The sequence below is a fragment of the Falco biarmicus genome, chromosome Z (genome assembly GCF_023638135.1).
Source record: "Falco biarmicus isolate bFalBia1 chromosome Z, bFalBia1.pri, whole genome shotgun sequence".
NCBI lineage: Eukaryota > Metazoa > Chordata > Aves > Falconiformes > Falconidae > Falco > Falco biarmicus.
The window spans coordinates 38,650,722-38,664,245 of record NC_079311.1 but is presented as its reverse complement, the minus strand read 5'-3'; positions in this window follow the sequence as shown (position 1 = coordinate 38,664,245).

Here is a 13,524-nt window from a genome sequence, read left to right as displayed (position 1 = left end):
TTCTTTATAAATAATCATTCAATTTAATAATTTAATATCATTTAGCTTTAATAATTATGATTATTAATTTAATTTATTAATAAAATATTAATTTAATAAGACTAACATAATTAAAATTTCACAAACAATAGATTTATAGAAATATACAAAATACATAAAATTTTGTCAATTATTATACAATGAGAACTTCTACTAAACATACATTAGATCTTTTAAAAATCTTTGCATGTGAAATCTAAAGTTATTCCCCAATTCTTATGTGCCCAGTTATTAATACCCATAAGATGTGAGCATTAAATGAAATCAGATGCCTTGTGCATTGTGGAAGTACACCAGCACCATTCTGAAATGTAGTACTCTTAACAAGGGAGGCGTCTTGTTTAAAACAATCACCATGGAGAGGATCAGCATTCCTAGAAACAAAAAGACCATCTCAAAAGGCGCAGTGAAATCAATCTTTAAACTACTACATATTAAATTATGTTTCTTTACCTGTGTGCTTATCAAGTCATATCATAAATCTCAGTTCAAGTACTATCCCATGCACTTAAAGGTTTCTGCTTACACAACAGTAATGGATGAGCACCTAGCGATGTCCAGATTTTACTTCTACCATGCTTGCTTTGTTTCTCCAGTACAAATGCATCTGGTATTCATTTCAATTGAAAGGAACAGAATGGGCTTATTATGGCGAAAGTGTGAGACTACCTACTGTTTTAAAAAAGGTGTATCCAAACAAATCATACAATGATTTTTTTAAAATTAAAATACATATTGATATGCAGTTGCAAATTATCTGTCTGTTCATGGCAGATGAAATCATGCCTTAAAACTGAAAGAAACATATTCAGGCCAAATCAAAATGTTTCATTTCATCTAAAAGGCTAAAAGAGTATTTATTATTTTAAAATAAAAGTTAGGTAAATTTCCCAAGGTTAACTTACATTTAATAGTAAAAGCACAAAATTTTCATTTTAATTTTTTAACAAGTCAGAATCTGGGGAAAAATTATAAGCATTCAAATGACACAGTCTCATGAATCTGATATGTGGTTGTAAAATATTCCAGCTAATCAGCATTTTTCAGCCTTTCCAAGAAAAATTAACTTTGTACTGTAGCACAGCAAAAGCAAGATACCAGCCTTTAACCTCTGCCAGCAATAACCTCGCTTTAAACACTTCTGTCCTTCTATTAAACTTACCCATTTCACAGCTGAGTTTTTGCCTTCCACATATTCATCTGTGATTTTCTAGTCTTTCCCACAGAGACCTCATCTGGCTTGGAGAGCTGCACATACACAGAACCTATTAAGCTGTTGATGATGTCTGTTGACACCAAGAGAATTTCAGTCTCCCCCTCCTATAATACCCAGGCAGGTTCACAAGGTGGGAAAAGGATGTTGTTGAGATGCTTCCTTGCCCAAAGAAAGAACAAGTAAACTACTCAAAAAATTTTATAGTGATGCATCAGATGTCAACCAGTCTTGGCAGGAGATGGGATCCTGGACTTCTTTCCTCCATGATAACACACAGTGTTAGTGTCAACCAGCTCCATGCAAATGCCTAAAAGATTTGCCATACCAAAATGCCCTTCAGACTTTTTGCTTTCGTTGTTTTGGTTCTAGGTTGTACCCAAGCGTCTCAGTCAAGCCCGTGAACCAGAAAAGGTTTTCCTATACATTCCACCAGATATCTAAATAGTTTTGTTCCTTTTTATTACGTTTTCTTTAAAGTAACAAAAAGAAATCCATCAGAACTAAACCGCCAATGTGAATAATTTGTGATTACAAGAAATGAACATTGTTTCTTCTTATTTTCTCTCTTATGAAAGCACTAGAAATAGATCTTTGTTCACTGAATGTCTTTTTCCTGTGATAGACCAGGAAACTGAGCTTTTATCTCTGAATAACACAGAAAATTTTGTAACAGCATTTTCCATGTGGTTTTCCCATTTCGGCAGATGCTAACATCTGCTTTATTATTTGTCTTTGTACTGGCCCATTATTTTCTAGTGATCAGTCCACCTATTTTAATACCATGAAACCTCTGAAGCTCCAAGGTCAAAAACCATACATAATCAGAAAACTTTCATTCTGAACCTATACACCATATACAAAATGCTATAAAGACAGAATGTAACGTACTTAGATTTGCTCATGGGTTAGAAAATTGTCCCTATTTCAGATCCTTCACAATCTTTCAAATGTCTAAGAAAATGCTGAAGAAAAAAGAGAAAACATAAAACTAGTCAAGAAGTCCTTTTCAGCATACTGCAAATGTAATTTGTCCCTGCAGACATCCAGGATTTGTCGTTCCACTCAACATCAGTACAGAAATAGAGCTAGGTATGTTCAGAAGTGCCATGCGATGATACACCCTAGATTTCAAGGAAGTATTTTAATAGTTACCCAAACAAGCAAAGGACTCTCAAATCTTTCCAGTAAGCTGTCTTGCACAACATTAGTTTTCTTATAAATAAAGACATTAGTACTCAGTGCTGCAGGGGGACTTCTGCTGTGGTGCTTGCCAACTTGGTCTGCACAGAGGCAAAGTTCTTAAAAAATACCTTATATGTAAGGATTCAGTATAATTATATTCTCTTCCATATGACTGTTTTCAGCAGCTCAAAATATCCTAGAATGAAGCAGTTTGCCATCTTAACTACCAATCTGCACAGCCAGATTCATCTGGCAACTGAGTCTGTAAAAACTAGTTCACACAATATGATTCAAGAGGGAGCTGCTGGCACTCAGTTTACATTTAGTTAAACCTGTCCTAATTAGCTTTCTCAAGCTGTACTTTTCAAAATTTTGTCAATCATTTGTCATATGCCTGTTCACATCTATAATTAAAAAGAACAAAGTTGTTATACTCATCTATATTAATTCTTTTACACTTTGATATGCATGAAAAACCAATTCTGTTGACTTGTAGAAGTTGAGTGGAAGGAAAAATCTGTCAAATCCAGTGGAGCAAAATTATTTTAATAAATTAATTTGCTTTGAAATCCAAACTGATTTCCATCTTGTGCACAACATAGCACTTGCACTACAATACTGATTTTATCATTAAAAACTGGAAAACCAACTTAATTGTTAAAATTCTAGAATGCCATTCAGTAGTCTGTATTCAAGATACCTGAAGCAGTTCATTTTCTCATAAACCTGTCCTTATGATGGACCATCCATATGGTTTTGTGAATCTGGCTTGATAAACTACTGATCGCTTTCACTATACACTGCAGATCTCAATAACCTAAGTCAGATGACACTTTTCCTTTGACAGCATCCATATAAATGACTTCTCAAGTCAGTAATTATACTGATATTTTGCAGCTTTAGTTTCTATAACAGATATTTTGCCTTAGAAACACAACATAATTGTTGCATTCCAGGAGACAGAAGAAAAGGAAAATACGGGCTTGCACTGCTTTTCAATTACAAAAATAACCTGGATTTGGACATTTTCATCGTATTAGAATAAACCCATCATCTAAACCAGCCAAACAGGCAAAACCCTCATAATTTACCTTTCCACAGGAGACCCAGTCTTAGCCTAGATTATTGGGGAATCATGGTCCTTTCTGTGAATGTCCTACAAATTTCACTTGAGTCCTGAGCACTGCCCAAGAAGTATCTCACTGCCGTATTTTGTCATTGGAGATGAAGTTAAGCAAATAAATCTATCTGTGCAGCAAATGATTGGTTTTACTTCTTCAGGGTTCCTAAGATTCATAAACTAATCCATTTTGTCTTTGTAATTACTTTAAAAAGATAAAGACCCTCCCATCTATCAACTGGGTCAGTAAATAACAAGGGAATGCAAAGAAGCACTTCAGACCTCCATGCTAAATCCATTTCCATTCTACAAGAACCTCCATTCTAAACCCATTTCCATAGTACAAGAACAAAAATAGGAAAGCCATAAAGTAACGCTCCAGGGATAGAGGATGATAGACCAGTCCCAGCATACGTCCTTTTTATAAGTACCTGTATTTGGCCCAAAATGTAAAGACCTAAAAAGAAATGCTTTACTTGATGTCATTAGCTTCAAGAAAGATGCTAATCTTTCTTATGCTTGCATCGCATTTTCAAATAAAACTTCCTTATACAAAATATAAATAGTTGGCACAATTTTTTTACTCATTTGCTTTAAGTGAAGCAAAACCCAGTAAAGCAAGCTTTGCTGGCCAGGTAATTGTATAATATCTTCATCTTCATTTTTTTCCTTCAGGAAGGAAACTGAAGAAAACATGTTCTATGTCCTATTTAAGTAAGAGGTTTAAACAAAAATTAAGGTACATTAGAAGAAAAAATTGTAATTGAGAGGTGTCATTACAATCATATTTCATTGTTTTTAAATTACAGCTATGATATAGATTCTGATTCTGTTTGGAGATTAAAAGATGACATTTCTTTAAGATGGTGGTGATACAAAAAAAGAATGAGCATTGATGATGTCAAATTCATTATTTAAAAGGTAAGGCAAAGAAGCTACAGTGATCTGTACTGTCATCCTTTCCCATAGGACATGATGTTCCAATGAATATGTGATTTCTGGGTGGCTTAATGAGTAACATCAGGTGAGTAGCTGTTGAAAATTCTAATTAGGTTTACAACAGCCAAGGGACAGGAACCTAGTAATCACAGGAGAATTATAACCTTCTTCTGGAATGCTTCTGCAACAACTTAAGAGCAAGCTATACACAACAACTGAACCACAAAATATGATCTACATTAAAAATATCAGTGCTGTAAATGAACAAGAATTAGGTGAGAACTCAGTAAAACCCAAAAACATACAGCAAAAATAATTGTGCAGTGTATTGATTCTACTTTGATTCAGATAAATTGTACCTAATAAATCCAATACCAACCTGTTGTTGACTTCCTCTTGGTCCTTAGACAGGGCATTTTGGTAAAACTGACAAAAAAATATTTCTTTGGTAAAATCTGTTCAAATATACTGATCTTTGCTCAAGTATGCCCTCCGCAAACCAGTCTTCTTATTTCTCTTCTAAAATTTCCTAGAGACCATCACAGGAAAATGTGCCACAAAAAAACTCTGAAACCATGGTTTTGAGAGTTTAGTAAGATTTTGTTCTATTTATAAGCTGAAACTCTATTTATGGAAGAAGTGTAGAAGCAACTAAAGAGCTGAAAAACAAAGAGACCATTACTTTGTTCCTAGATATGGGTAGTTTTTTGATGCTTATTTAACATCAGTTAGGTGTTTTAAGACCTTAAACCAACATCTCCAAGCCACACTCATTAGATTTTATAGACATTCTGGATAAAGGCATTCTTTGCCCTTTTTTTATTTTGCCACCCCCTAAAAATTTTAATTCTCTTCATAAAACCAAGTAAACAAATAAGTTTCTTCCTGTATTCTGCACCTCAGTAGACATAGTAATACTCAGATTTATGCGAAGAACACTGAGCATCTCACAAGCATCAAGTCTTCTTGATGTGTACTACAGCTTTTGAATGAGGCCTAATGGCCTTTCTGTTCAAAACAGACTTAGCTGTGTTTCATACTAAAGGAAGGGACATCCAAACATCATATAGCAATCCCCCTATACACCACCCCATGCACAATGCAGCAAAGTGCAAAATCAGGGTCTTTTATGTAGTTCCCAAAAATCATTATCATTAACAACAATAAACTAATATTTCTGGTCCAGAAAAACAACATGTTATCTAATTGAATTAACAAGGAGTACTTTGATATTTCTTTGATTGTTGGTAGGACTTATACAAAAAAAGAAAATATGCTCTTTTTTTTGTTTGGTTGTTTTTGTTTTTGGGGTTTTTTTTTCTGTTAGCATGTCATGAATATAAGGAAATTAAGGATGGCCAAAGATCACAGTGATACACAACAGGGATCAGACCAAACATTGCTGGAGTACCAGACAGGGTGCAAACACACACACATACAAAAATTCAAAATTCAGTGTGATGATGATACAAGCTGAAGATCATTAGCAGATGGCATACCTAATTAACACAGCAGAACAAGAGAGAAGTGTTGAAAGGGAGGTTTTCAGCACTGTCAAGAATTTCCTAACAGTAATTATTCTCTATTGTTCCACAGAAGAAAGCGAGATCCAAATCTTGAAGCATTCATTTAAAATTCAGCCAATAGTTTATATGTGTGCATAGAAAAAAAACACAGAAACTACAAAAAAACTACTTTGCAAAGTACCTGGGACATTAACAGATCAGTACGCTAATTGACAAAAAATAAGGGAAGACATTTCATAACTGAGGGACACTGATAAAGAATTATTCAGCTTTTCCATTGCCCCAGTTTAAACACTGCCACATTCAGAAACTTGGATAGACAGTTTTAAGAAGGTACATTCTACATGCCATGTGCAACATAAATGTCAAGCCAGTACTTTGAATTTCATCCAGGAAGTCTCAAATAAATTTTGAAGTTCACAAATCTCGAGTATTACGCACTTCATAATGGGTTTCTGCTTAATAGGCTGAGGTGCTTAATGGTTTCTTTGCCTTAGCCTTTGATAGTCAGACCACCCTCCTTCTGGGTACTCAGGCCCCTGAACTGGAGGATGGATGAGGAGGAGCAGAATGAAGTCCCCACAGTCAGCAACCTGCTGCTCCACTTAGACATGCACAAGTCTACGGATCTGGATGGAATCCTTCCAAGGGTACTGAGGAAGCTGAGAAAGGAGCTTACCAAGCCACTTTTCCACCATTTTTCAATAATTCTGGCAGACTGTAGAGGTCCCAGAAGACTGGAGGTTAACCAATGTGACACCTATCTACAAGAAAGGCAGGAAGGAGGATACTGGAAACGACAGGCCTGTCAGTCTGATGCTGATGCTGAAGATTATGGAGCTGATCATCTTGAGTGCCATCGTGCAGCATGTACAGGAGAACTGGGGAATCAGGCCAGCTAGCATGGGTTTGTGAAAGGAAGGTACTGCTTGACGGACTTGATCTTCTTCTGTGATGAGATGACCCATATAGTGGATGAATGAAAGTCTACCTAGACTTTAGTCAAGCCTTTGACACCATCTTGCACAGCATTCTGCTTGAGAAACTGTCTGCTCATGGCTTAAATCGGTGTACTCTTCACTGGATTAAAACCTAGCTGGACTGACAAGCCCAGGGAGTGGTGGTGAATGGTGGCACCTGGTCACAAGCAGTGTTCCCCGAGGCTCAGTATTGGGGCCAGTTCTGTTTAATATCTTTATTGATGATCTGGATGAGGTGACCAAGTGCACTCTCAGTAGGTTTGCAGACAACACCAAGTTGGGCGGGAGTAATGATCTGCTTGAGGGCAGGAAGGCTCTGTAGAGGTGTCTGGAGGCACTGGATTGAAGGGCTCAGGCCAGTTGTATGAGGTTCAACAAGAAGAAGTATCGGACCCTATACTTGGGTCATAACAACCCCATGCAATACTACAGGCTTGGGGAACAGTGGCTGGAAAGCTGCCTGGTGGGAAAGGACCTGGCAGTGTTTGCTGACAGCCAGCTGAACATGAGCCAGCAGTGTGCCCAGGTGGCCAAGAAGGCCGATAACATCCCGGCTTGTATCCAAAACAGTGTGGTCAGCAGGACTGGGGAAGTGATTGTCCCCCTGTATGCAGCACTGGTGAGGCCACACATGGAATACTGTGTTCAGTTTTGGACCCTTTACTACAACAAAGACATTGAGATGTGCTGGAGTGTGTGCAGAGAAGGGTAACAGAGCTGGTGAAGGGTCTACAGAACAAGTCTTATGAGGAGCAGCTGAGGGAACTGGGGTTGTTTAGTCTGGAGAGGAGAGATTCAGAGGGGATCTTAACCCCTCTCTACAACTACCTGAAAGGAGATTTGTAGGCAGGTGGTGGTAGGTCTCTTCTCCCAGATAAAAAAAGATAGGACAAGAAGAAACAGCCTCAAGTTACACCAGGAAAGGTTTAGACTGGATATTAGGAAATATTTATTGCTGAAAGGGTGGTCAAGCTTTGGAACAGGCTGCCCAGGGAGGTGCTGGAATCACCATCCCCGAAGGTACTTAAAAAATGCATTGATGAGGTGCTTAGCAACATGGATTAGTGATGGACTTGGCAGGCCTGGGTTAATGGTTGGACTTCATGATCTCAAAAGGTCTTCTCCAACCTAAACGATTCTATGATTCTATGAAAACCGGAATGGAGCAGTCACTGAGAGGGTCTCAGTACAACCCCAATGCAGAAGATGAATTTTTGATTAATATGAGTATGAACCTGAACATGGAATGAATTCTAGCAGAAAAAAGGGAGATAGTGCTGGTGGGTTGAGCAATCCGGTCTGAGGAACAGATGTATTCATATCAATGTTTTTAACAGTTGTTGCAATTTGTGAACAGATGGCATGCTTTGATGGGACCACAGGCTATTTCTGGGTATCCCAGTAGCATTGGATACACACATAGCCAAAGAGTATGTTATTGTTTCCTCTAATATTTTTGATGGAGGCCCATGATACAAATGGAAATATTGCTATGTAATAGAATTCATTTCACATCCTCCTGAGAAAATACTGAGCTTTTCCTTCTGATGCAGAGCCTACTGAAGATATCTGCCCCTTTATCATCATAAAACAATTTGTCTTGTATCTGCTTCGTATGGAACCGAGCTATGGAATCACCCAGACTAAGCTGGGAAGGCCACTATGGTTTATTATGTAGAATTACATGCTGGCTGCACATAAGCTACTATATTAAGACTTCTGTTAGATATAGGTTGCAAGATTTAATATGAGAATGAATTCCTGCAGGCACAAGATCAGTCTAAATGCTTTAAGACCAATAAAAGATTCATTTTCTTCCCCTATCGTACTGCCCTCTCTGAAATGGCCACGTCCTCTGCCATAGAAGAGCACCTGGCTTTATCATAAAGATGTATACCAACAAGAAGCTCCTGGTGGGAGGTTCTCAGGAGTAGAAATAGTTTCTTCTCACTTGAAGCCTGAAGTTCCATTTATCTCATTTGCTTCTCTCCAGACTTAGGGCAAGCAGGTAACCTGAGAGCAGGTACCTTTTAAGACACTACAAGCTTCTTGCACTGTACTTTGTAAGGTATAATAATAAAAAATGGGAATTCTCATACCAGAATAAATTTAGCAAGTACATGTGTGGTGGGAGAACACTAATGAATCTGATGAGATGCAGCTGAAAATTAGCACCCTTAGCTTTCCCTTCTTATGAATACTTGTAACAGTGCCAGAGTCTCATAGCACCCCATATTGGAGGATTTTTCTTGTTACCTTTACAACATAGCACACTGCAGTTATGTACATACATGTTCTGTAGTACAACTAATCCAGTTTGCTACAGTAAAGAGATAAATTTTATTTTAAAGATTTTGTTCAATGAAATTTGCAAACTGTTTTCACTGAGTGCTGGTAAAGGCACAGAGAAACCAATCAAAGAATATCACAAGATGGCAAGCATTGGCAATGCTCTAAGAAAATACACAAGGAGGAAAAAAAAGGAAAAAGAAAAAAACCAAAACATGGGAAATATCTCCCAATGTACTGCAACAAGATTTGTTCACAGCATGGGCAGCAGGATTATAAAGTTCAGTGGCAACAAATTTTCTCCTTCAATCATACCTTCTTAAGACCTTCAAGAACAAACTGGAAGTGTACATTCACCATCCAACAAATGCTACTCCTGTTATCACGGGCAATTGGCTGCAGCCTTAATACTAGCAGCAAACTTCATCACAGAGTATAAAAACATAGAACTTGGGTTTTGCCTCATGACAGATGGATGCGTGATGCTGAAGGATGAATAGTTCCTTTAGCCATTTTCTTGCCAAGGTTTTTCATTCTAATTAAATGACCTTTCTTGATAAGTCCTCTATAACTCATCATAAGGCTATGAACAATATTAGTCTTGTACTGACACATTTTTTAAAGCAGTGAACCTTAGCCTGGCCAAATGTTCTGTGTTTCTGTAAGACAATGCTTCAATGATGCATGCAATACAATAGTGCTCTTTAGAAGACCATATGATTATCAAACAGACCATGCCTGTCATTTATTTCCTCTTCCCTAATAAGAAAAATGAGGCAACACTCCTCAACACTCCAACATTTTGAGAAGAAACATAACAGATTTGTTTATCAACATTTCTAAGTCAGTATGAGAAAGAAAACATCTGTCAATACATCACTGGCATTTTATCAAAATCAGTGCAATTTTGAAATGGAGTATTGGTAAGATTAGGTGATAGAAGTATTCTGAACTGTCTAAAAACTCAGGATGTATTTGCAGTCTGCATTCTTATCAATTTGGCAAGCACAAAAGTAATACATTGCATCATTAAAGGCTATTTAAAAAAGATTGTTGCCTTTGTTAAATAAGTCAAGCACTGAAAGTAGGGGGTGAGGAAAAGGATAGTAATATATTTGCACGTCTAAGGAAGAGCAGCTAAGCTGATGAAGGGTCTAGAGAGCAAGTCCTGTGAGAAGTGGTTGAGGGAAATGGGGTTTTTTAGCCTGGAGAAAAGGAGGCTCAGGAGAGACCTTACCATGCTCTACAACTACTTAAAAGGAGGCTGTAGCGAAGTGGGGGGTCAGACTCTTTTATCAAGTAACAAGTGATAGGATGAGAGGAAACATCCTCAAGTTGCACCAGGGGAAGTTTAAGTTGGATATTAGGAAAAGTTTCTTCATTAAAAGAGTGAAGAAATGTCAAATATTAGAACATGCTGCCCAGATAAGTGGTTGAGTCACCACCCCCAGAGGTATTTAAAAGATGTGTAGATGTGGCGCTTAAGGAACATATTTTAGTCATGGACTTGGCAGTGTTAGGTTTACAGTTGGACTCTATGATCTTAAAGGTCCTTTTCAACCTAAATGATTCTATGATACTCCTTACATATGAGGGTTAAAGGAGGCTTCAAATTTCCTTGTGAACAAAATGTAATCAACCACACTTTGCGAAATGTTCACACTTTTTAAGAAATAAACTCTCTGAAACTCATTAATATGACTATTATAATCCCTCAGATACCTTTCTCAAAAGGCAAATTTTGTCATGAAATAGAACTTGTTTGCACAGGATAGAAAAGAACCCTGACATCTGAGTGAGGAAGGCGTCCTCTCTCTGCCAAACTGAAAAAATGCTTAATCTGATCATCCCTCTCCAGTCTACAGGGATTCATTTCAAGTTCTTTTCTAGGTATTAGAATTACAGTAGGTAGTAATGGATTCAAATTATGAAGTATTAGTTTGTATAAATATGAAAGGTTGAATTTACAAAAGTTTGAGAACATTTGAGTGTGCAAGGCTGGCTTTTCTCATTACGCAAATCCAGCAGTTGGCTGTTGTGAAGTTAGATCTTGATCAAAATATTCTCAGAGTTCAAAGGTATTCTGATCTTTGTTTTTTTATCAGAATCTCTCATATGTTAAGGACACACTGAAAAAGTACCACTCTTCCTCTTAATTAGATTTGAGATAAAAATCCAAGCAATGTATTTCTTAGATATTTTTCTTTTCTTACTCTCAGTCTCTCTAACTCATGATGCAAAACACCTGAGAGAAAAAGAAAAAAAAAGTATAGGAAAATATCTCAAATCTTTAAAGACTAATCTTATCAAAAGCTATGTGATTAAATGTAAACTAAATAAGACCTCTACCTCTTTTATGGATGCAAGACCTTTGTGTGTGTAACTTGGCCCCACCACCAAATCCTGTATCAACAACCACCACCAAAATAATAACAAAGGATGCAGGGCTGAACATATTTGCTTTCTTTCCCTCTCACCAGTGTAAACCAGAGGTAAGTCAACAGAAGTCAGGCTAAGTTAAGTCACTGAGCATGCATATGAGATAAGATCAGGCCACTTGTATTTGAAGGCAGATAAAGAGGTAGAGGAACAAAACTTTTGCATGAAATCAGTGTTCCTGCAGGGCCAAATGACCAAGAATCTCATTAATTTCCAACAAAGAAGAGTCAGATACCATGGCAACACAGTTAGTACTGGCTTTTATACTTGAAGAAATCTTTTTTTTTTTTTTTGGAAACTATAATAAATACCTCCAGAAATGAAGGAATGGGCAAAAGTCAGGTCAAATCTGAAAGCATCAGAGACCAAGCTTTTAAGCAAAGAAAAATAAATACTTTTCAAGATAATGTGACGGGGTTACAAACAAGGTAGCAAATCCTAGAATACTCTAGAAGAAATGAGCCAATCAACAGAAATTGAGACAAGATGTTAAAACCGATTAAAAGTACAATAAGGGTTGAGGAAAGAAGCTCAGTCAGGGAAATATCAAGTCCATTTTTAACTTAACAGATCATCGGAGACTATATTTGGAAGAAAACCATCCCTAAGATTTCATGTCACATTTCTCACCTGACAGAAGCCTTCTTATGCTCACAACATCAAGTGTTTAAGATCTCTACATTTGCGTATCTGGCAGCAGGACCCAGTGCAGAGCAAAGAACAGCCGCACTGTCAAGGGGTCAAGATTTGGCTCAATATTTTGCACATAACTGTGATGAATTCCTCAGTGGATTAAAAGTTAACCTGTAAATTTTTTACTTTCTTTTATGTTAAGGTTTAGGATAAGGAAAATTAATCCAACTAACAAGTGAGATAGGACATCTAAAATCCAGAATGGCGTGCTGTCTGAACAGTGTGAGTGATGGCGTGTCCTCATTTAGTTGTTCTTTTCTCTTGTTTTGTTTTTGGAGTAAAACTAGATTATTTCTACAGTCACTCTGGTGCAATTAAGAAAAGAAAAAGTATTTAGGGGCTGGAACGAATGCCAGGCGGAAGATCAGGCATCTGGTTTTAGGGACAGAAGAGAGGCTTTGCCACCTTTTCCACCATCAGAATCAATTAGTGAATGACCCTATATCACATGACAAGGTCATTTAAATGCTCAGCTACCACCTTTGCCTCTGCACTGCAAAGTTAAACCTTTAAGTGACACAGCAATGCACTCAAAAGCATTACTTTCCTGCCCTGCTTTATAACTTAAGTCAAAGTCAAATAACGAAACAAGTAATATTTCTGTTAATACTTAGACTTTATGTCATCTCCTCAGAATAGGATGAGGAACAAAAAGATTCTGCAGGAAATAAGCTCAGTATTAGAAGTTAAAGCTAATATATTTGTGAGATTAAATGCATCTAAATGTCCACAAATTTTAAAATCTGAAATACAATTTGTGCTAATAAGGTGCTGTGCAATCAGCAACAAGGGTATTGAAAGGCAGCCTTCATTTTCTTGATTTTTCCTGTAGCAGTTATTTGCACAAACAATTCAGGACCTTGTAAACAAGAGAAGTTGTGAACAAAAACAGAACATGCAAGCAAAGAAATGTGAGGAATGTATAGGCTGTCCTGGACTTTCTTTTCAAAAGCAGTTAGGTTGTAAAAATATGTATGTACAAGGATATTTTCATAATGTGGATAAATGCCAGTTTGTATCCTTTGTGAATTAAAAAGAAATGTAACTTAAATGTAGAGCAAGCCAATAAACACATCAAAGTAAGAAAGTCATTAAAAATGT